This window comes from Oryzias melastigma, linkage group LG8 (genome assembly GCF_002922805.2).
Source record: "Oryzias melastigma strain HK-1 linkage group LG8, ASM292280v2, whole genome shotgun sequence".
Lineage (NCBI taxonomy): Eukaryota > Metazoa > Chordata > Actinopteri > Beloniformes > Adrianichthyidae > Oryzias > Oryzias melastigma.
In genome coordinates this window covers 15,447,938-15,473,317 of record NC_050519.1, presented here as the reverse complement: position 1 = coordinate 15,473,317, position 25,380 = coordinate 15,447,938, and positions in this window count along the sequence as shown.

Here is a 25,380-nt window from a genome sequence, read left to right as displayed (position 1 = left end):
AAAGCAATGAAACAAAATCTAATTCATTCATATCGTAGTGATGGTCTCAGACACGCTGGGCTTGCTGTTGGTCTGGCAGCGCAAGGAATTGTGGGTTACCCGTTCTTTTGCCTGTCTGACTGGAATTGGATTTAAGTTTGTGTTTTCCTCAATGTGTTTTGTTGTCTGACTGTTCAACATTTGTTGAACATTTATGATTTTGTCCTGTTATGTTTGAATTCTTCCTGCACCTGGAGTGAGAATGAGGGAGAGACTGATCAGGACCCCCCTCTCGTTGTGTCATTGAGGAATGTCAAAATAAAAGCCCAAATGTTCATTATGAGGCTACTCAGCATTGGTCAGTATGTTTGACGCTGCAATGTCTCATCAATTGACATGTGGCCAAAAATTAAGCTTACATGACACGAGGACACGCAGCTGGAGAAATAATCGTTTATTCGACACAGTCTCCATGTGTTACTTATAGTGTAAGACTTTTATAAGTCGTTTCAATTTATGCGGCTCCAGACACATTTGCTTTTTGTTGTATAGGTCCAAAGTGGCTCTTTCAACTCTTTGGGTTGCCGACCCCTGCCCTAGCCAAAACTACCTAAAGAAAACAAATAAACAAAGCCCGCAAACTAAGACTACCAACCCCAAACTAAAATAACAAAACCCAACAGTGACTACTGAGGACAAAGAGGGGAAAAGAACAAAAATAAATAAATAAAATAGCATTTTTTTAAAGTAAGGATTACTATATTGACATTTAATTAATTTAGATTAGTTACATGTATAAATTAATGTCTGAGGTGCACATAGATGATAAACTATGTAGGTTTTTACATCCCTGTTGACCTGAAGACGTCTTGTTTGCTCAACTCTACCTCCAGAATAAACAGATTGTATATGCAAAACAAAACTTTGGTAAAAAGTTTGATCTTTCATGAGTTAATAACATATATTATCTTGTGCTGCACAACAATGGTTAATAGCTGCACTGAGATTATCCTCTTTGGCACAGAGCGTAATTTATTTTGAAAATAAGTTATTTGAGATTCAGTGAAACTTAAAAAAAAAAAATTAAATCACATTTTAAGAGATGTTAGGTTCTTTTTATATTTTTGTTTTTGTTCATACCAAAAGTTAGACATAATTAATATTTATTATTTAAAAAAAAAGAAGGTCATGAATGCAAATCCAGATTTTGCTAAGGCTAAAGTGAGACTATGCAGCTCCTTCTAGGTTTTGATCAGGTTTCCGACCCCTGTCCTAAACCAAACCAGGAAACATGTTTTTTTGGATTTTGGCTAAAACTGGCTAAATCTTAACTAAAAGACCACTGGCATTGCTTTGAAAACAGATCAAAAGATGATTGGAGTGGGAATTAAAATCTTTGCAATGTTCTGGTCAATGCTACTGGTTCCAACCAGTTGCTTGTTTAGATTCTTATGGAGAAAAAAGAATGGTCAGTGCATTTCAAAAACATGTATTCTCCTGCTCTGTGCCACATGGAGCGCGCTCCAGTTTTTCTGTTAAAAATATGGAATTGGGACAAATCTGTGGCAAACAAAAGTGCATGTGCGTCAGACACCGAGAGACACCAAAGATGCACAATTCTGCTGCATGATCATAAAAAGGAAGTTATTGACTTTTGTAGCTTTGAGCTCCTTTCTGCACATTTATAGATTACACAGAAGAATATTTACCTTCATGAATGAGAACCAAATTCTGAGATTAAATCCGATCCGTGTAAATTCTCCAGTTAAGCCTAAACTGATTTTGAATTGAACTTGCAAAACTCATTAATATATGAGTGGTGCTGTGAGGCCTTTGGGGATCTGTGTGGAGATGATATTACACCTGACACGGTTTTGTTTTTGTGCGCTGACATGTTTTTAGTTGACATTCTGTCTGATTTACTTTACCTGATTACATTTTACAGCAGCCCATCTTCTCTCCTCATTCCACCGGCTAAATAAAGAACCACGAGAGCTCAATCCATTAATGTCACTCAGGTACACAAATATCATGTGACAGTTCCACAAATGGGCTTTAAAAATATAATTGTTATTGAGGTACACTATTATAATATTTGCTCCAGTTAGAATTGCCTGAGTGAGACATTTTTTTTTTCTTTTTTAATCTCTGAATTTGTTTTTTTCCATTATAGGTTCAATTTATACGTCAGTTTTGAGCTGTTTGAAAGGTTTCATTTGTGTCAATGGAATGACCTACATAACCGCGTGGTGAAGCCTCATCCACCCTCACAAAGTTTGCACTTCGGATCCAACGCTCTTTGTGGTAGGCCGATGTTGTTGCGGCTAAAAGCAGCCCTAAAAAAATGATGCCGAGTAAATATTTAAATGCTTCTGGAACCTCAGTAATCAACATTATTTGTTTTCCTGCGTTTACAAAGTCGTTCGGCCCGACTAATTGCGTTATCGCTCATACTTCAGGACCCCTCGGAGTTTCTGCTCTCGTGCAATGTGGGTTGAATCTCTTTAATAAGGAATCGATCTATACGTAAAGATTGAGAAGTGGTGGCCCACAGAGGTTTGCAGTGATGAATGAGTCTTGACAGTGTTATATTGGGTGGATATATTGTTTTCTGGAGTTTTGTCAGACCATGATTACAGAGAAGGAGCCGCTTAGAATAGTACAGTACACACAGTAATAGATGTAAACTGCCACTTCAGAGAGAGGCCAAGAGGGCCTGAGTTGAAGATCCTGTAGACTAAAGAAATATTTAGCGTTTGTAAATGTTCCAAAGTTATTAGTAATGCTGTTTTTTTTTTAGACAAAAAAAGAAGCTATAGCAGGAAACACAGTAAAAAAACACCTAAATAAACATTTTTTTATTTTTATTATTTTTACTGTGAGGTAGATGAGTTTCATAAAATGAAACAAAACCTGGACAATATATTCTTGGCCAGTGTTGCTTTTAAGAAAAATGTAACTCCACTTCAGCACAAGTGGCAGAGTATTACCAAAAAATAATGAAAGAAATCAAAATAAAAAAACATAAATAAATTAATTAATACAATTTTGCACAAAAAATAAGGTAAAATTTGACTTGGAATCCCATTAAATTAAAATAACATGGGTCAATAACATGTTGCCACAAATTCCCACCTGTCTTTCATAAGTTGCATCAGATTTTTTTTAATTTCACCTAATCAGAAAAACATGTTGCTTTAATTGCAAACCCCTCACAAAGTTGTCTCACATTTTTTTCTGCATCTCTCAGAAACTGAATTGAGAATGGTTTGAGACAGATTTGAGACACTCCTTTAAATACCCACTCCCATGAAAAGCTTTAATCAGGGGACGACAGAAAAATGCCATTTGAAAACAAGCTTATTTTTGACAGAAAAGATGCTGGGCTTTCCACTAGCATTCTGATGGATCCACTTGTAGACGACCAGATCGTTTTCGTCGTCCACTCTGGTATCTGGCTGTATGGCTGGTTAGCTCCAATATTGTTTTCCATCTTTGTCGTACCACTAATGTTATGCTGCTTACACACCTCGACTCATGTTTTTATAGTGGGCACTTTAATGAAAAATCTATGCAAACACACAACTTTTTGATGCTGAATCATGGCACTGTGACCGATCAGATACTCAGATTTGAATGACGTGTGAGAAGCCTCCTTTTCATGACAGGAAAGAGCTAACCATTGTAAACATGATCACAGAGGAGAGTTTAATAAAGGTGGTTTGTACCCAACTGGATTAATATGACACCAAGATGTTCATTTATAAGCTCTGGGGTGGGCAATACTGGGAATTTAAGTATTGATCCGATACCAAGTGATTACAGGGCTAATATTGTGATATTGATACAGATGCCAATACTTTTCCCTTGAAATGTTGGGTTATAAAATAGTTTCAGAAATACATATTTTTTGTTAATTAAGTGTATAATAAAACACAGTACTAAGACTTTGGGCTGAGCCTTAAATTCAAGCTCTTTACTGTACACAAAGAAAAACTGTGACAAAATTATTCAGTTCAATTCATTTTTATTTAAATAGCCCGATATCACAGACCAATGGGCTCATTGGGCTTCATTTAAGTAATTTTACAGAAGCAGAAAGTCGGTCATAAAATATAAACAATACCTAACTGCTAACCTAGACCAGGATACAAGTTTTTTGGATTTTGGCAAATTTCTATTAAATTCCTGCCGTCTGCACAAATTATGTCCTAAAAACTTAAACTTGTCCTAAAATACTGGTAAAAGCAGTATAATCATAATTAAAAGACCACAGGGAATGGCTTGAAAACGGATCAAAAGGTGATAAGAGTGAGATTCTAAGAGGTCATTTGTTGCACAGCCTCTCAAACTCTGTGACTCACATTAGGTTATTTGCAAAACATTTTAGAAAATTCCTTCAACAGAAATGCAAAATTCGCTACAAGCATTACTAAAATTTTGTCTCCAGTAATGAACACTTTGAGAGAGATGAACACACCCTTTCTTAGCACATACAATCTGGTAAAGTAAAAAAATTAATAAAAAGGCAGGTGAATTATTTTTCTTATTACTTTGTTACATGTAAGAGAAAACTACGGTGCTGTAAAAGTCTTAGAAAATCGTTAATATTAAAATTGATGTTGCCTTTATGTGCTCTGTTGCTACACCCAGTTCCATTTTACACGTTTCGGCTGCTTGACATGAAAAATATCTCAAATAACCATTTGTGAATCCAGAAAGAATAAAAAATTCATTGCAAAGAGGCTTCCATTAATTCACAGAACATTCATTTTCGTATCATAAACTTTGATTTATTGCAGACACTTGCTTTTGCTCTTCGGTGACCATCAGCATAAAATGTACGTGTTTACCTAAAAAGTGAATTCCTTGTAGTGTTTGTCCTTGGTTGTGCCCGTTCCCTCACTAGATGGTTAAACCTGGAGAAAAGTTTTATACAAGGTATGGATCACAAAATAAAAACATATAAAGATGCTTTTTCGTTTTGTAAAATTGTGTTATATTTGATCGCTGTTGTTTTTTTTTTATTTATATGGCTTCTTTGTAAGTGTTTATATTTAGAGCACTTTAATATGATAATGTAAAGGAATGTTGCACTAGATCCACAAGTAATAGAAACTATTTCTAGGAAAATTAAAATTATATAATAAAAATAAATGTTAATATTAAATTGATTTTAAAAAATGTTCTCCCACCTTGTCTTTCCTGAGATTTATTGTTTTTTTGTTTTTTTCAGGCTCCGTTGGTGTGTTAAGATTTTGTGTTTTTTATTTTTTATTTATTTATTTATTTTATTTTTTGTCCTCTGATGATTTGATAATGTTCTCCCAGGAATTATTGCCCAAATACCTCAATTTAATTTATTATTTTATTTATTTCCACCATTTTTTTTTCTTGGCAACAATACCAAAATTTACATAACTAGTCATCCATAAAATAAGCAGATATATCGGTACTTTAATTAAATAATGTCAAAATATAAACAAAGTAAAAAACACAAGAAAGTGCTTAAAACAAAATATGCTTAATGCTTTTAATGCATTTTGATAAAAAAGATAATAAATAAGCATCAGTCTGGCCTTTTTGTCTACTGTCTTATGTATTTGTTTGTCATTTTATTTTGAATGTCCTGTTTTGATTTGAAAGTTTCTCACTGCAGTTCTTCTTCCTGTCTTCTCTTTATTAATTGAAACCCTGTGTGTCTTTTCATCTAAGAAAGTTAATACTGCGGTGTCACTTCCTCTTCTTTTGTCGGTTTGTCATGTTCCCGTGTTTCTTTTATTTTTAAAGCCCCGTTTCTTCCCTCTCTTTTTATTGGTATTCCTTTATTTTAGCCACAAGTCCGTTTTCTGTACAAATCTTTTGTTCTCGTGAGTCTTATTGAGGCATTTCTTTTCTCCTTCTGCCCCTGCAGCTCCTCAGCATACAGAGCCTCATAACACTTTTATTAGAATGGAAAAAAATGTCACTGAGCTTGCAGAGCCTACTCTCTAGGGCACGTAATCTAATTATTTCTGTTAATGATGTGCAATTAGAAAAAAGTTTAAAAAGAGAGGTGGGGGGTAGAGAGGTAATAGAGGCAGATGAATACAAATAAAACCAGTAACATTGTGGTGAAACTTTGGTTGCAACAAAGCTATTATTTATGAAAATTTAATAATTCTTTACAAAAGAAAGGTATTTCTGCATATTTGTTTGATAAATGCCACTGCAGTACTTTTTTTTATTTCTAAGATGTATTTTTAAAATACATTGTAAATATCATTTTAATTTTATAAGTAATATTTCATCCGAGTAAATGCTCTTTGATGCAAAAAGAGTCTCACATACATAGGCTAGAATTAGTGATAAATACTTTAGTCTTTTTTTTTTTTTTTTTACTATATTTTCCACACTTTAAAGCCTTAATTTTTTTCTAAAAGTTTACTTTATAATCTGAAGCACTTTATATATGGATTAATTCTGGTTGTGTTTACAGATGTCAAAGAAATTTTGAAAGGTAAAGGGTGCTCTGTCTAAATGTGTGATAATACGCCGCCATGGCTAACATACAGTATAGCTGTGGCAGACTTTTTTTTTATTTTTTTTACATGCTAATAATAATTTTGAGAGTTAGCGTAGTCACAGTAATATTTGTTTTAGTGGTATCAGTCTTTTTTACATGTTGAAACGAGGTTGGGTGTCAATGTAATAAGCTAACGTGGCTAACATGTAGAGGGGGATCAGACATTTTTTGTCCCTTTTTTACGTGTTACTAACAAGGTTAGTCACAGTAAAGTTTTTTGTTTTTTTTTAGCATTTTTCTCCATGTTGTTGCAAGGTTGGGTGTTATTGTAAATATGCTAACACAGATAACATATGGTGACAGGATGTTTTTCTTTCACGCGTTACTAGCAAGATTAGAGTTAGCGTGGTAACAGTAACCTTTGTTTTGGTGGTATCAGTCTGTTTTTTACGTTTTGTAAAAATTTAGGCATTATTCTAAATACACTAACATTGATAATGTGTAGCTGTGTCAGGACATCAGACTGTTTTTGGCTTTTTGAAGTGTTACTAACAAGGTTAAATTAGAGTTATCTTTGTCACAGTAAAGTTTGTTAGCTGTATGAGTCTATTCTTCCCCATGTTGTTGGCAAGGTTGGGTGTTATTGTAAATACGCTAACACAGCTAACATGCAGCTTTGTCAGGACGTCAGACTGTTTTTTGCTTTTTTACTTGATGCTTACAAGATTAGAGTCATTGTAGTCACTGTAATGTTTGTTAGCAATATCAGTCTGTTGTTTTACATGTTGCTTGCAAAGTTGGGTGTCATTGTAAATATGCTAACTCAGCTAACATATGGTGACAGACTGTTTTTCTTTTACGTTTTACTAGCAAGGCTAGAGTTAGCGTGGTAACAGGTATTAGTCTGTTATTTACGTCTTGCAAAGAGACTGGGCCTTATTGTAAATATGCTAAGGTTGCTAACGTGTAGCAGTATCAGATTTTAGTTTTTTACATGTTCAAAGAAGGTGGGGAGTTAGCATAGTCACAGTAATGTTTTTAGCCAAAAAAAAAGTTACAGTATTGTAAATGTGTTAATTTGGCTAACTCTTTTAAATCTTTTATAAACAAGATGTAGAGTTACTGTAAACGCAGGTAATAAAGTCTGACTGACTGATGGACTTACCTTTGACTCACTTAATGTGCCTTAAAGTTTTATGCACCTCATATGACATATTTTCAAGGACCATTTATTGACGGTGCACCTTACAGTGTGCAGAAAATACAGTATATAAAAATCTAGATTTTTTTTTTCCACTTTTTATATTTTTAGTTTTTCCTGCTTTTTCCCCAGCTGTGAATCACTTATATACTGTTCATGAACTCAAGTCTGAAGTTAAACCACTTCTTTTCTTGCAAACCCATTCACCTCTTTCCATCAGCCTCCAGTTTAACATTGCTGCAGTCCCAGTGTGTACGATCCAACCAGCATGAGTATTAATCAGTAGCTGACATATATTGGCTGCATTAATTATTAGTCACCATAAAGTCACTTGGGTCTTAATTACAGGCAGGGTCCACTTTGCAGACACTCCATCAGTGGGTTACCAGCACATCATACATGTGAATGCCAGCATTAACATCATCGGCCATCGACGTCCGTGCAACTCTACATTATTAAGCATTGCAGAGTGAATAATAGCTTATTTCCGCTGAGATTCCGTTCAATAAATACCTCTCTAATCACTGAGTTAAATTGTTAACTTTTTTTTATGAAGAAATGACATAAAAATGAATGTCGTTTTTGTCACATTCATTAAAGTGCAAACTGAAAAAAGATTCCAGTCTACCTCAAAATTTCCACAATGTGATTTGTCAAACTTCTAATCCGATAACATGTAGGAAGAGTTACTCTCTGTGAGAGTAGATGGAATAAATTGGTTTGCTGAATCCAAATAACAACAATTTAAAGGCAATTTGAAATCAAAGCAAAAAGAGAGGCCAAAAAACACATTTATTTTACAGTAGTGAAAAGTCATGAACAACAACTAGGTGTGTTTGTTTGATAAAAGACAATAATACATTATTTTATTTATAATTTATATTTTGTCACACAAATTCCACTATACTCTTACATATATAATATTGTCATTTACAAACACTATCAAACCGATACATGGGCACTACCATATGCATTCGGGGTGTAACAATTAATTTTAACAACCATTTGATTTATATCATAATTTGTGGTTGATAATTTGGTTTTTAATTGATATAAGTTGATTTTTAGTGATACAATTCGATCTATTTCACTGTCCTAAACATCGGGACATTTTTAGTCAGAAATTCAATACTTGGTACTGAACAATGCAGGTGAAGTTTTCGCAATTCTTTCTATTTCCTGCAAGATAATAAAGAGTAAATCAAACAAACAAAAAACACAAATTAATGACAAATCTAAATGCATCTCTGCTGGGTTTCACTTGTAATGTAATTCACCTAAAACACAACCGATTACATACATGCACTTTTTTGTTCGTTTTGTCCTCAATCTGCCCCTTTAAAAAGTATTCTTAGAAAAGTTGTGCTTCAGCCAGTTTTGACACATTTCTCTGTTATTGGATGTGAAACTGTTGCACAAAAAGATCAGTGTTTGTGATGTTGGCTGGCACTGTTGCTCTCTTTCCTCTCTCAGGTCTGCTCCCCCATCTTCAGACCAACCAAGTGTTTACTCGTAAATAATTTATATGAAGGATTAACAGCGTTTGTGAACAACATGCGATACATTTCTTGGGGGAGTGTTTGTGTGTGCAAATGGAAGATGCACAGCCTGTCGGTAACCATTGATCCACAGCAGCAGAAAGTGTGTGCCCGCTTGCATGACATTTACAAAACATGATTTTATCCTTAATGTTGAACCCCCTCTGGACTGTTCTCATTTTTTATATTTGCAAAGTTTGCAGGTGCATGGTTCTATTGAGAGTTTCTTCTCATGCACATGCGCGCTAGCATGCGTTCATGACGGGTCATAAACCTGCCTGATAAGGCTCCGTGCGTTGGTAAGCACATTATCATCGGCTGGCTTCAAACTTTTATTGCTTGTAACACCTTTCTGCCACACCACGGCTCACTGGTGTTTTATGAGTGCTGCTCCCACATACGAGACAGCAGAGGCAGTGTGGGGGAATGTTGGGGGGGCTGGCGGTGGTCTAAGCTGTAAATTATAGACTGCAGGCAGTAGGCACTGCACTGCAACAGTCACAGAGCTCTTTGGTCATGAAATATGTGTCCCTTGATGCAGCGGGAATGAAGATGAGGGCAAAGGCGCAACACAAGCTCTAAAGAGCATCATCCAACACCTCAAACAGGATCCTCCTCATCAAACTAAAGGCCTGCAGACGATAAAGAGACAAATTGACAAATGTTTTGTTTCTTAAAATCTACATTTAAAAGCCTGTCCTGGTCAGGGATGAAGGTGTTGTAGTGTGATTAATTATTTAATCACTAAACTTGTTTTAATTCCAGCTGAAATGAAAGAAGCACTAGTATGTATGTATTTTTTCTGTTTTTGGCCGCATCAGTGGCTGATGCCTCTTCGTGCTCCTGAGCCAAAATGCTGCAATTTCATGTTCCCACAGCCGTGCTGATGTTTAGGAGATTATGGGATCAAATGAAATTAGGCCGCTGCAGTTGAGATGATTCTGGAAAGAAGAACTGGAGGTTCACGCATGTGCTTACATCATCATTTCTGCAACAATCCAAATAACACGAATGTTTCTTTAATGGGGGAAAGGTTAACTTTTGTGAGGCTGGGATTTATGCAGTGTTAAAACTCATCGAGGATATGAGATTAAATCAGGATTGGGTATGATAAATCATTTGTCTAAACTGCCTGGCAATTCCTTAAATAATTTATAGGGTTTGTTAAGACTAGATTAATGATCTATTGGCTAGTCCATCACTCTGAGTAACCAGTGCCACACAGTGCTGCAACACTTGACACTTCTTCATAACTTAACTCAAAATATTGACATGTGCTGTTATTTCCCTGTAAAAAATGTTAATAAACTATAATTTAACAATTTATTTTAAAAATGGATAATCTTTAATCAAACTCTTATGAGAAACAGTAGTAAGAGGGGAAGTGCAACATGCTTTTTATTGTTGTTGTATATAAAAATATCAGTTCAGAAAAATACTATTTTTTTATGGTTAAAAGGGAAGCCATCAACCAATAAAGGTGTGTTTGCTTGCCTGAAATATTACTTAAAAAAATGTAAAGGTGGCTTTAAAGGATGTTGACTTTTTTTTTACATAATGGAGGACATACAGTATATATTCAACTTTAATACATATGTTCAACCTGTGGGGGGCACCACACTGATGGTTTTTGGCTATGCTTTCAAGAATTAAACAAGTTAATTTTATTTTTCAAAAATGTTGCAATGACCAACAGACCACACCCCATTTATAGAGTTCAAGAGAAAAAAAACCCCAAAAAACGCTTATGATTAACCCTTTAACACCGAACGTGTCGCCAACGACATATTTGCACTAGCGCTCTTTAAATTACCGTAACTCCTAAACGGTTTGCTCTGTTTGAAAAATTCTAACAGTTTCTGAAAGCTGAGACATTGCACTCTCTTGTCAATGTATCATCATTATGGTCATCTCAAGCGTGTCACTGTCATTGGCAGCATCGTCAAGGCCTTTGGGGAGCCAAGTAGAACAGCACTGCCCTCTGTGACCTGAAACTGTTGTAGATATTTTACATTTTATGTTCTGCTTTTTGCTAACTTAGAGAGACAAGTACTGAAATTTTGTTGTGAATAGTTTGATACTGGACAACTTTTAACAGTCAAAACCTGTTGTTCATGATGATTTGCACTGTTTTTCTCACTAAAAACTCTAAAAATCCCATTTCGACTTGGTGTTGTTTTTACATTTTAGATTGTTATAGCACTATTATGAAACAGAATAAATTGTAAAATGATGATAGAATTTGGGGAGCAAAATCACACAGTTTTAGGACATGCTCTGACCCTTTCATAGTCTAAAATAGTAGAAAAGTCCAGGCGGACATTTTGACGCTTAGGTGTTAAAGGGTTAAACAAGTCATAAAATGATAGTTTTCTTTTGAACACAGCACAGAAACACAGATGAGTAGAGGCAGATTTATGAAATAATTATAAATACTTTGTCTTATCCCATGGTCTGTTTTAAAGAGCAACCACAATAACTGATTTAATCTTGCACTATATAGGACCCTTTGTTTTAGATACTAAATGTGGCATGTTCTTCTTTGAGAAGTGTTTAAATGTATCCTGATTTAAGAAGCAGTTTTATAACAAAATTCAACTCTATCACAATCTTTGTTCATAAATATGTTCTTTTTAAAAGTAGAGCAAACAAACTTGTTGCAGTTTTTTCTTGCATAAACAAATGGTACATACAGTACCTGCATGGTGTATAAATATAATTTCTTGGAAGAAGAAAAACCCTGTCATCCTCCCCAATTCTGAAGTATGCTAATAAATTAGAGAAGTGGTTGGATCCAGACACACCTACTGATTTCAGTGGGAGTATGTGGAGACCCTCACCCGTCTGTTTCCCTGTTTGGAAGCGGAGAGAGCCAGCGCTGTTGTCTTGCTGTACATCCCCCCCCGTGGCCTGCTTGTCTTTTCAAAGTCTGACATTCACTGACATCAGGGGTTCTGAATATGCCCTCCAAAAGAAACGTGCTACAACAAAACAAGGTTATTTTGGTTATAGTATGAAGTGTGAAGCTTCTGTGGTCGAAACACATCATTAAAACCAGACAGATGTTTAAAAAAACACATAAGTTCAATTTCCCTAATGAAGCAGTCATTTTTCAATATTAAATGTATGTTGTTTTTCTTCTATTTTTAATGTTTTGTATAATTCTATTTAGTCTAATACTATCATTTTAACATTTTCTTAATTATAAAAAGCACACTAAACATTTTTATTTTCTAAACCCTTGACGTCCTAACAGAAGATGTTTCATGTCAGCTGGATGACCTCATTTTTGAACACTAACCTTTATTTAACTGACCGCCGTGCTGTCTCATACCCGGCTCATAAATCACGCATGGCACCTGTCACACAGTGCAAAGGTGCTCCTCCGTTCCAGTGTCAGCACTGCAAGAATTTCTTTTTCTGCTCCAACAGCGACAGCTTTCATCAAGCATCACTTACCATGGCGATGCCATTGTTTGTTTTTCTCTCCCGTGTCGTTCTTGTTATCCAGTATCACAAATTTTCCGCGTGTTCGTGACTTTGACCTGCAAAGTTAATTTCAAATCTGTCGGGGTTTGGTGCTAAGTGCAAACACAGAGATGAGAAAGTGACATGAAGGGAAGAAAAAAATAAGGTTTTCTACACAATGAAGGACTATTCCTGAAAGTGGGATTGAGTATTATCAGTGGTGTGTTTATGTCTTAAGGTGATGAACAAGAGGAGATAGTACACTTTAATGACAGCTGAGCCATAGACTGGAAACAAATGTGTGGAAAAAGTCAGTTGTCAGGATGTGTGTCTGTTTGTTCATAGCTGTAAGAACATCTACTTGGTTCAGAATGCCTTTGCCATAAGCACTGACCTACACACATCATCTCTTTAAAAAAAACCTTTGATAAATTCGCTTCAGCTATACATTGAAGTTACTCTTGAACAACTTTGTGCTCCTGACCCTTTTAGAGGGAAGATAAATGACTGCCTCTGTGTGTCTTTTCTGTCGGCTACAAAATAGAATGAGAGTTAAAAGATTCTATTTTTACACTTTAAATATTTATGATAAATTTGACTTACAGTTGGATGTCTCCAGCCTTTTATCATGCAGCAGATATGTACACAATTCAAAAAGATCAATGATTGTATGATTTATGAGTTCATGTGGAAGATTCGTTGAGTTCAGTCATTAGGAACAACAGTGATTTATGATTCATCAGACACATAGAAAATGTAAATAATATCTAGGTCAATCAGATTTACCACCAGTCCACCTTTGTATTGTCTCAATTGTGTCTCCGGTCTGTCCCCCCTCCCCCTGGCTTCTGTAGGAGTGGTTTGTCTTGCCACCCCCATGTTGAGGAATTCATCCAAAACTTTGTCAACCCCCCACGTCCTCTCCTTTCTCATTGAGTCCTTGAAAATACCATGTTTGTGTCATAAATTGTCTTATGCCTTAGTATTTCAAAAATCCTATTTTTTGTCATCCATGGCAAAATAGTGTTTATCCAAAGCATTAACATCTGTTATTACGCAAGCACATCCCCCTAAATATGAAATAAATATTATACATTTTCAGACTACTACAGAAGTTTTCATTTTGAAACCCAGATGTGTTTCTCGTTTTTTTGTCTCAGTGCTGCAAAATCATCGCTTTGACAGACTGTGAATAGAACTCTTGCGCTAAGCTAGCATTGTGTTGCGGAAGGATGGAGGTCAGACACAAACATGACAGAGCTGATGCAAACACTTTGACTGATTAATGTATGCATTTCCATTTTTTGAGTCAAGGTAACACAATGGAAATAGACCAGTCGAAATTAGGCTTTACTGCACATCAACAGTCCCGCCCACAACTCAGAGGCAAATTTTCTAGTTAACTACTGTTGCTCTGCATAAACTATGTCCCCGAAAACGGCACAGTTTTTGGCTAAAACTGCATATTCATATTTAAAATACAGCTGGGAGCAATTTTACAATAGCTCAAAAGGTGGTTGGAGTGATACTTTTAAAGTTATTAAAAATACTTACAAAACTATGAAACCAATTAACTCATCTGCCTCTTAGTATAATTTTTTTTTCCAGAAGTAGAATTTTTTTTTTTTTAAATATCTGTGCTGTTTAAAAAAATAAGTAAACAAACTGAGAAAAATGTGTGTAAAGTTTTAGTCCAGTGCCTCAAAGACACAACATAATTCCGCCCCAAAGAAGTCACCTTGTACTTTCCACTTCATTGACCTGTGCAGATGACATTATGCTCTTCTCTGAGCACTCGAAGATCCTTGCAGAGGGGCTGATGCAACTTGAGGGGAAAAAAGGACAAAGATTTCACCGCTGTCAGACATCCTGCCACCCCCACCCCAGCTTCACCATCTATGAGCACTTGCTCCTGATAATCAGTTGTTGAATTATTCACCTTGTCCAGCCAGCCAACACTTTTCAGCACATTTGAAAGTCTGGTGAAGTGAAACGATCTGCATGTCCACCAGGATGCCAATTTTCAGCTCTCGTACAAGTCTATTCAGAATCTGGATGCTATCCGTGGCAGTCATTTAGCCTATCCAATGGATTTCTCCTGACCTGCCTTCGTGAGATCAGTTGGTTTTACTGCTAATACTCATCTGCCCTCCAAGGACTGGCATTAGTTCCAATGTAATTTGAATAGTCGAGATGACGACATTGGTGTCCTGGGATCTCTAAGCACACCAATAGTTTGGTCTGTGAAGTGGACAAACCAAAAGTATTTCCCACTCTATAGGGTGCGCCGGGCTATAAGGCACACCGTCACTGAATTATCTTTCTCTGAAGTTACATTACATCATAAATATAGGACACCGAACTACAGAGGCATTAAGAGACACGAGAGTAAGAGATAAGCCAGTACATCAGTCTGACTTTATTAAGTGTTCACAACACGCTACACGTTAGCCAAGTTAGAGTATCAACAATACCTGTAACTCCAAAGCTTGTTCATAACACTTAAAGAAAACACCCTGATGTCACTTGAATAATCATTACTGTCCTGCGTTCACATCAAATGCAATGTATGTGTTTAGGATGCCTCTCAATGGAAGCATTGACTATATATATCTTTTTAATAAGGAGAGATATTTGGAATGAAAATAAATATTTACTTATGAAACAAATTTGTATGTACTTAATTAGTCCATAGTCTTTTGGCAGTTAGGCTCTGAGCAGATGAGGTCTTTATCCTGAATAGATAAACCCCAGAGCTTAGACCAGGGGTGTCAATAGTCAGTCCTCGAGGGCCGGTGTCCTACATGTATTCCAACCAACCTGCCATAGAAGCTCCTTGTTGGCCAAACACACCTGATCCAGGTAATCAGCAGCAGATAGGGCAGGATTTCTGGAAAAGCCACAAGAGGTTGGCCCTTAAGGACTGACTTTGGATACCCCTGGCCTAGATTCTAATGGCGGTAGAGGCCAGTCCATGACACAATACGGTGCAGATGGAGAATGGGCCAGAGAAGGGCCAGCAGAACCGTCTGAAATGTAGAGAGAGAAATGTCAGAATTTAAAAGCAAAAATGAGATTGTGATTGGCTGACAAAAGAGGGCGGGATATTTGGCTATTTGTTTATGAGTGGTGTGTAGTGACACAAGAACCCAGTCTACCTGGAGGTGAGTTAGATTTTCTTTTCTGAAATTAGACCAAAGCTTCATTTACAATGGATGGAAGACATGGATCACGTTAAGAGATCAGGTCTACAAAAGCATCAGTAGTCATGTCTCCATGTCTGGGTTCATGAGATCATTCAGTCTCTTCCAGTACAAACTCTTGATGAGCCAAGACACTCTAATTGCACTGCAATACACAAAACTCATCACTGCCAGACCAATTTGCCATGTCCAATACTTAAATTGCACCTCAGAACACCTTGTAACAGTTCCTATTGAGCAAGAAGCATCAAGGATAGTATAATCTATGTTTCATCAAAGCATTTACATCCACTTCATGTTTTTTCTAGTTTTTGGGGATTTTAGTAAGACAATTGAAATTTGTTTTTAAAACCACAAAAGTGTGTGTTTTTTTTTAGCATTGTGTGTCAGGGGTAAGCTTGTGATGTGCCAGGTGGGTTAGATTTATTGTAGTCTTTCAAAACACCCATTAACAACTCAAAACACACCAGTGGCATATTGCAGGAAATGTTTCCCCTACTTTTTTCAGTTCTATTGTTAAGATTACATGTGTGTGCATGTACCGCAGCTGAACGGCAACTGTGAATAAAATATAAAGGGATTATTTCTTTGTGAAGGCTGCACGTGAGTGGGTGGTGGTCTACTAATCCATTGAGAGAAAGAGACAGGAGTTGAAAAGAAGTAAGTCAGGACTGTAGGGGAGGAGGGGAATTTACGTCAGCTCTGGCTTTCCATCGCGTCATCTGTCGGACTCACTGGTGGACAGTGTGACTTTTTTTTGACCCTCTGCTTTTCAGCTTTATAAATCAGTGTTGGTAAGAGAACCACATGCACAGAACATGAGGTGAGAGTATGCATGCCCACGTGAAAGTTGTGTTGCTTTGATGAGTAATAAAAGAAGTGTTCAGATTTCAGTTGAACTGATTTCTTTCTTATTGCTTCGGATTATAGTTTTATTAGCTAAATGTTATATGGAGCAAATGTATAGTCTAATACAGAAGTACGGGTACTGGAGGATTTTGAGTTGTCTGGGCCAATGGCGAGTCATAGAGAGGAGTGACTGCATCTGTGCCTTCCACAAAAAGGAACGTAAGTACATTGTGAAGCATTCGTAAGGCTAATGTAAGTTGTCCACACGATATATAGGTGATGCTGTCGTACGATGCCTTTACGACACAATCTAGTTGTTAGGAAAGCGGGTGAGATATGGCAAATCTGTGTGCAAGGAGTATTTATATGCTAAACAGCACTTTCTGGCCACTTGCGCAGTCCACAGAATTTGTGGAGTTCAAACAAAATTAAAAATCCATTCAATAAGTCTGCAACATTTGCTATGACTTGTTGCTAGCAGCACGCCAGTGGACAAAAATTAGGTCTGGGTTGAAAAAATTGATTAATCGATTTAAGCTTAATAGATCAATAATCGATTCACAAAATATATAAATCGATTTAGCACATAAAGCAAAAGTCCGCTAGCATGATGCTAACGTTAAATGGAATTTCCCATAGGGCGGCTAATGCTAATGCTCGGTCGACCAAAGAAAGACATTGCTGACTAAATGAACATCTTTATTTACTCGCAGGCATTAATTTTCCAAACTCTTTTGATGAAATATTTTTGAAAGTAACTATTTGTAGTCTAAAACATATTTTTTTTCCCTCATACTGTCTTCTTCATGAATAAGGTGTACTTCGAAAGCGCAATCGTCACCTAGTGGCCAAACTGAAACGCCCTCCAGGAGAAGGAGCACTGTTTACAATGCTAATGATTTGAACATTTTTTTTAAAACTTCTCCTTTTAGGGAATTCATATAACACTGTCTGACATTAATAATCTCGTTATTTTACTAATAAATTTTACAGTATGTGAACTGTATCAGATTAATGTAAATATACTCAAATTACACAGTAGATTTTTAATGTATTTCTAAACAAATGAGTATAAATGTGTAAACTTAAAAATGAATTGAAGCAAAAGAACCAAATTCGATCTTGTGAATCAAATCTAATCGTTTATGGAATTTATAACCGATACCCAGCCCTAGAAAAATTGCACGTAACGGTTTTCACTCAGTAAGGATGTGCGACTTTAGGCCTTGAAGGCTGCATAAGTGCACGTTTTCCAACATACCCTGCTTTGGCTTGTTCTAATTTGCAGGAGACACCTGATCCAGGTAATCAGTCATGAGTAGGGCTTGGATAACTGGAAATTATGGAGACACAGCGGCCCTCGAGGGCTGGAGATTCCATTCCCTGCTCTACAGGCTTACTGAGCAGGGTACGACCGTGATATTTTATGTTCATCACCAGTGTGCCCCAAACAAATCTACCCTTTTTTCACCGTCAGGTCATCCATAACCACCGTAAGGGCAGTTGTGACGAAACGTACATTCAAACCGTGCCTGTGACACACGTTCAAGAATGCCCTAAATACGTATTAAGTGTTTACATTGGGCTTTCGCTACCAGACACAAGTTGGGGGAGTCTTGATGCAAAATATCAAAGCGGTGCCAGTCAGGCTTTTTTCGTTCACAGCTCTATTCTGATCTATAAAAGACTTGCTGTCATAGAATTCTGGCTGCGAACAAACCACAATTATTAGCTTCTCCTTCACAATTAATTTTCAAACAATTCTTTGAATAACAAGGGACACCATCCATACGTCACCACTAAATCCATGTACTGGTCAAAGCTCAACTGGTTTTTAATTACAGTGTGAGGTCAATGGATGCGTGTTTTATACGTAGAGCCCAAAATGGTCGTAGAAACTTGTGTAGCCCCGCATGAGCATGAGAGTTTTAAATAAAGAAGCTCAAAACACTCATTTCTGTGCATTTACATAGACTTTTCATTGAAAGTGGTCGCTTGAACGTGCATTGCCAAATGTCACTTGATGCCAATATAGACTCCTGTTAGTTTAAAGTAATATTATTTCAAAAAGTGTTAGGAAAGTTTTTAAAATGTTGAAACAATAACCACTAAAAGCAGTCTGTGTGTAATGGTAAGAAATAGCAATTTCAAGGCAACAAGCCCAATTTATTATGAGATATTTTAATTTGCATAAAAAGTATGAATTTATCAACTAAAATCTTTAATGTTAAAAGTTTATGCGCTTTTTAAAGTGGAGCCAGTTGGGATAATACTCTGGACAAATTGTGCAAGCACCAAATATAGCATGGAGGTACCTTAGGATCCCCTCTTTCAGAAAAGAATATTAGCCAAACCAAAATAGCAGCCACTCATAAAGATGGCATCCTTAAACTGTTACAAAAATATTACATGTCTCTTTGTCCCCGTCTTAAAAATGTGGGACGTTCAAGCACAAAATACAGTCTTTAAACTTGAGGAGCTCTTACAGAATGCTATTTTAATAAAAAAAAAACATAGATATTTTAGCAAACGGCTCCACTATCAGGCCAGAAGGATGTTTTAAAGTCAAGCGCTCAAGAATCCTCCAAACACATTTAAGCGTCTGTAGTCCAATGAAGATTGTTGCTCACTGATTTCAGCTTCCCTGTCAATAAAACTCAGATAAAAGCCACACCTTGTAGTTTGACTTTCTGAAATAAACGAGGAAACCAATCCTGAAAATCGCTGTGGTTGAGCTGTCTCAAGTGTTTTACTAATGAACAGCACTATTTCACTGGATGTCATCATCCTCTTAGTGCACAGAAGAAATAGACATCAGGTAACATTTCTGCTCCATGCAGCTATGTGGTATTTTTAAAATGGAATCTGGTTTTCTGATTTAACTGACTATTAATATATAGATATATATATGGTATGTCCACTGACTAAAAAAAGATTATCCTGTTTTTTTTTTTTCCCTATAAAACCATTCAACCTGCAGCTCTAATCCTCTCCCTGCTCGTCACCATCTGTCCTCTTTTGCCCCGCCCTCTTCTCTGCCTCTTGGTCTCACTTTCAGGCCTAACATTATTGGCTAAAGCAATCTAAAACGGAGTATTTTTAGTCTCTGAGGCATCCTCCCCCTGTGTGAGAGTGTAAACCTTCCGGAGATTATCTCAAGCAGTGTCCATACAATAAATGTCAGCCCTTCTGAGACAAGTGCAGATGGGGGCACACGCCCAAGTAGCTTATTATTTTATGCATATAGACTCAAATAAATTAGATATGCTGTGTGTTGTGTTAGAATTTGTGCAGGGGCTGAGCAAAATGTCACAGTTTGAGATCATGGACGATCATTTAATAAGGAGTTAATGTGAGGTTTGGAAGCAGTACCTTATCGGTCGTGTTTTTCTGGTGAAATGCCAATGTCACCGTCTCTAAATGCACATTGAGGGGAGTAATTGTCTCCCCTTAAGATGTCAGTCAGACTAAAATCAATCAGTTCAACCTCAGTCTGTCTGGGGATTGAATGAACAAATTGTAGCCTACTTTCTGGGATGCAAAAAATAGTTTACTGACAGGTAAACATGTCAGTTTATTTTAACTATGGCCAATTTGAGCATAGCTGGATGTACTTCTGAAATATTGCAGTTGGCATTTAAAATTACTTATGTACAGATGTGGTGGGGCGGCTGGATGACTTAGTTGGCTGCAAGCAGGACTGACACATGGGAGATCATGGCGTGTATTGACAAGAATCTGGCGATACGATACATATTGTGATACACATCTCACAATACAATATTTATCGCAACATATCTCAAGACTGTTCCAGAACAATTTTTCACTTTTTGTAAAGGAGTGTGAATTATTAAAAAATTAAGTCATACTAAGTAGTACATGTATCATAACAACCACAGAAACGGCTAGGTTGGCTCAACCAATGAGACAGAACAACAGTAGTTGGGATAGGCTCCAACAACCATGTAATGGATGTATGCCTTAATACTTGAATTTATTTCTAACTGAAATATATATATATATATTCTTTAGGATTTCTTCCATTCAAGATGATGTTAAATTCAAAGAAGTCCTAGATCTAATGATACGATGCAAATTTGCAGCATAAAGGGGTTAAAGTCCAATTCTTGATTTCAACTAAAAAAAAAAAAAAACTATTAATATTTGTGTCTAACTGGTGCTGCAAAAACCTCCAAACTTGTGAAATACAATTGAAGTAACAGAAAGCGGGTGTTTTGGACATCTGGAATCTGCCCTTTTGGGGAGGGGTACTGTCAGGATTCTATGTTTTTTGTTATTGTATTTATTTATTTTTGCTTTTTTTGTCCTGTTTTGTCTTTTATCACTCCATCAATTTTTCGTCATGTTTCCGTTTGTTTAATAAATGTTTTACTTTTCTGCCACATTGCCAGCTCTCCTGCATTTTGGTCCTTCGGCTGACACCTTTTTAGAGTCACTGGGTTGCCGGAGCCTATGTTCGCTACTGTTGAGCAAAGGCAGAGTAGAACCCTGGACAGGTCACTAGTACATTGCAGGGCAACAAAATTTCATTCACACACATTGACGTCCACACCTAGAAACAATTTACAATCAAACATTTAATCAATCATTCAATCACTTCATTTGTAGTGCCTCTTTCATGCTGTAGAACACAAGGTGCATGACAAAAAGACATATACAGTATAAACTTAGGTTAAAGCAATTTAAAGTCATAAAACAGAGCGCCGTCCAGCGGCTGCTGCCCACCACTGAGAGAATTTCCCCATTGTGGGAGTAATAAAGGATTTTTGATTGATAAAAGCAACAACAATCAGAAGATGAACTTAAATTTAAAGCAAACACCATGGCTAATAGTTTGAGATTAAACTACCTAGTTTGTTTTTGGACTATAGAAGGAAGTAGGTGTGCCTGGCGAAAACCCACACATGGAGAACATGCTAACGTCACATATAGAAGTCCCAGCCTGGATTTAAAACAGGACAATCTCGCTGTGAGGCGAGAGAGACAATCACTACACCATGCAGCTTTCACCTGGAATTATACTAGTTAGAATTCAGCAAAACATGGATTGCAAGTTTGTTTTTTTCTGTAAATCCAGAATTGTTAGTGTGCTATCAAATCTTCATACTTTTCAATAAAGCTTTCAAAAAAAGGAAAAAAAAGTTGTTTATTTTTATGGAGATAATAGACTGCTACCAAACAAAGGCATCTTGTGACATGTAGGGTATACTGTCAGTATGAATTTAATGAGTCTTCACTTGTAGATCTGTGTAATCTTTATACAGTAGCTGGATGACATGGCCTGCAGGGTTTGTTTGTGTTTTTTTTTTTTTTTTACTTTAGGGGGCGCAGTGTAGAGTCCCGTGTCAGTGTGCTTACGAACACACATCCATCATCTCTCCAGAGAGTGTCAAAGCAGCAGCGAGCAAAGCAGGTGGCTTGCTGCTAGCTGCCAAAGAGCCAGCAGGAGTGAGATTGAGGTCATGTTTGTTTAATCACCTCAGGGGTTAAGTGCCAGATGGATTTCATTTCTTTCTCCAGTTATTCAGGGGAGAAGGTTATGTAACAATCTTGTAATCCTAATTTGCAATTAGAGCACAGTGTAAAGTTTAAAAACTGGTTTTCAATAAAAAGAAGATCTTTGACCTCGCCGTGTTGAGATTTTCTTTACGTCTGCTACTAACTTTGGGTGTGAGAGATGCCTGGACGTATTGACCTGTTTGGAGTTTTCTTTCTGCAGTGATGATAAAATAAGGGTCTCATCACTTAATTTGATCACAAAATTTAGTTAGCTTCGTGTTTAGCAGCTGCTTCCTCTTGATTTAGGGAAAAAAGTTAAAAAAAAAAAAATGAAGGCCTTCAATTTCGCCTTCAAATTTTCCTCTGTTATGTATTTGAATTATTTATTCACCTCTTTTAACCCTGTTTTTGAAAACAATGAAGTAATATGAAGTAATGTTCTAAAATACATACAAAAAATGAATAAATAAAACACGGGTGATCTTTTTAATTTTTTCCATGATTTTCGTTCTAATATTTTTAATAACTACAAAAGCAAATACTTTTGCTTTTCAATTGATTTCAATATGTTTCCAAGGATTTGAGAATCTTAAAAATGTTTACCACACATACAATAATGTTTTCTGTCGCTAGAAATATTTTACTGATAATGGCACAAACACCAAGTTTTAGCATATGCGATCCCACTCCTGGGTGAATGAAATTTGACCCATCCTCTGGGGGAATCCTCAGCAGCAGACACAGCTGTGCAGGAATCATTATACCCCCAATATGACCCCTTAATGTTGAGTGTCAAGCATTGAGACATTGAGTACCCATATTTTATCAGAATATTTGTTCTGACCTGACTACAGGTTTGAACCCACAGCCTACTAAGGCAGACACTCTACCACTAGGCCACACTGCACGCACAGATCTATGGGCTTTTGACACCAACATTTCCTTTAAATCAACATTTCATCCTTAAAAATATGACTTGATTTATCCAAGTTCCCTTAAACACTGTGGTTTGAATTGATCAACTTCTACTCATTCTTTCTCTAAAAACTCTGAAAATTATTAAATTGTTATATTTATTCACGTCAGGGTGCAAATTAAGTGTTTCATCTCTAGATGTGTGAAAAACAAGCTTTTTTATGTTTTAATTAATTCTCATTTATTTTAGTCCTTTTTTTTGGATTTTGTACTGATTGACATGTTTTTAATTTACTTTCTTTTAAAGAAATCTCTAATCACTTTATGAAATAAATCCATCAAAGAACTTCCAATTTGTTTCAATCTTTTCTTATTTTCTTTTTTGCAACACTTAGAAACAGTGTTGTTTACTAGGTTGTTCCACCGATATAGATAACTTGGTGATGTTCATCAAATCAATTAAATGTATTCATGTGTTGTAAAAGCTACCAGCTACACAACAGTAATTTATAAATGTGTAAGGGGTGGAAATGAAGACGTTTTTCCTTCATGCCACTCCCTTTTTTGAGCTGCTGTGAAAACAGTTGTTGTCTAAAACGTATGTAAATGTGTATCTTTAAGTATTTACTATATTCAAAGTAAGGTATGTAAGTATATTTGTGTGAATGTGTAACAAACACAACTATAGACATGTGTGGGCATAAATACATAAGTAGTTTGTTAATTTAATTGTTTTCATGATTGTTGCATTATAGATGCTCAAAATAAATCAAGTTATAAAAAAAATCTCATGACTTTGATTTACTTTTGTCATAGTAGCTGCGTTTCCACTGACTATGAAGTTGCGCAAATTGGATTTGCTATAAAAATTTGCCTAATATAAACATAAAAATTTAAAAAATGGCTTTTATTTAAAAAAAAAAGGTTTTGCACTCGGAAGAGATGTTTTTTGAAGCAGATTAAAAATGACATTTTGCAAAACTACACCTTTTTCAAATTAAATGAGTCTCGTGGCCAATAACTGGATTCCGCACTTTGCCACAGCAGAGCTCCCACAGCATCACAGCTCATCAAAAGTTACATGTGTCACGCAGAATTGTTGGATCCGCAACTTTTCTGTAAAATCCCTAAACACGCTTTCCGAAAATCACTTCATTTGTAGCCGCTCCAACTTGGCTTGCCGCTCCATGGCGTAAGACGCCGACATCTCCTTTGATGGATGATGATAAACGCTAGTGCCGTGGCAGAAATTTTAATGTATCTACTATAAATCAAAGTATTGTTCACAACCTTCGCCATGTTTAAAATGACTTATCGCTTGAGTTAGTTTGTGTTTATTCGTAAAATTAGGATTTGATGGAAACTGTGAAATCGCAAAATTGTGTTTTTTTTCAAATTGTGTTATTAAGACATTTAAAGAATTTGGATAAAGTTTTCCACAAGTGTAATGTGTAAATGTATATACATAAATTATATATATATATAGAGTGTATATATAGATTTATACAGGGTATATACATATATATGTGTATATACAGTATATAAATAAATATATATGTGTATGTGTGTGTATATATATACATGCAATTTGTTAACAGGATAAACTTATGCAAGGAGCCTTAAATAAAGAGACCCACTTTTATATCTCCTTGACATTACTGTGTGCATTTATTATTCTCACTACTTCATCACAAATCCCACTTTTCATCTAGACTATAGAATTTCTTTTGACAGAATATAGGATTTGAGTTTAACTTAATTTTATTTTTTTATGTCATCAGATCAGTAAATATTTAATAGAAATGATCTTGCAGTTTGCAAAAACACATGGGCTTTAATAGAAACAGTCCTGAGGAAAGAGCAATCTCCTTGAAGGAGAATCACATAAAAAAAGCAAATTTGTCTCTATAGGTAGAAACAACATTTTATTTACAACTGTGGATATTTTATTGTTTATTGTTCCATCTGCAAATCAAAGATTGAATTAAAGTTGGATTGTGATGTTTTATGGTATTGTTTGTTTGTTTGCTGTTGACAGAAGGTGACTTGTGGGTCAGAATCAGCAAGTCTGTGGAGAAATCCTAATATTGCTTCACTGCCTTTACCATAGACATACGCTCCATCTTTTTATTGAATGTAGCTATTGAATTATTCATACAGGGGCATATTACTACAGTCTGTATTAGATTTTTTTTTTTTTTG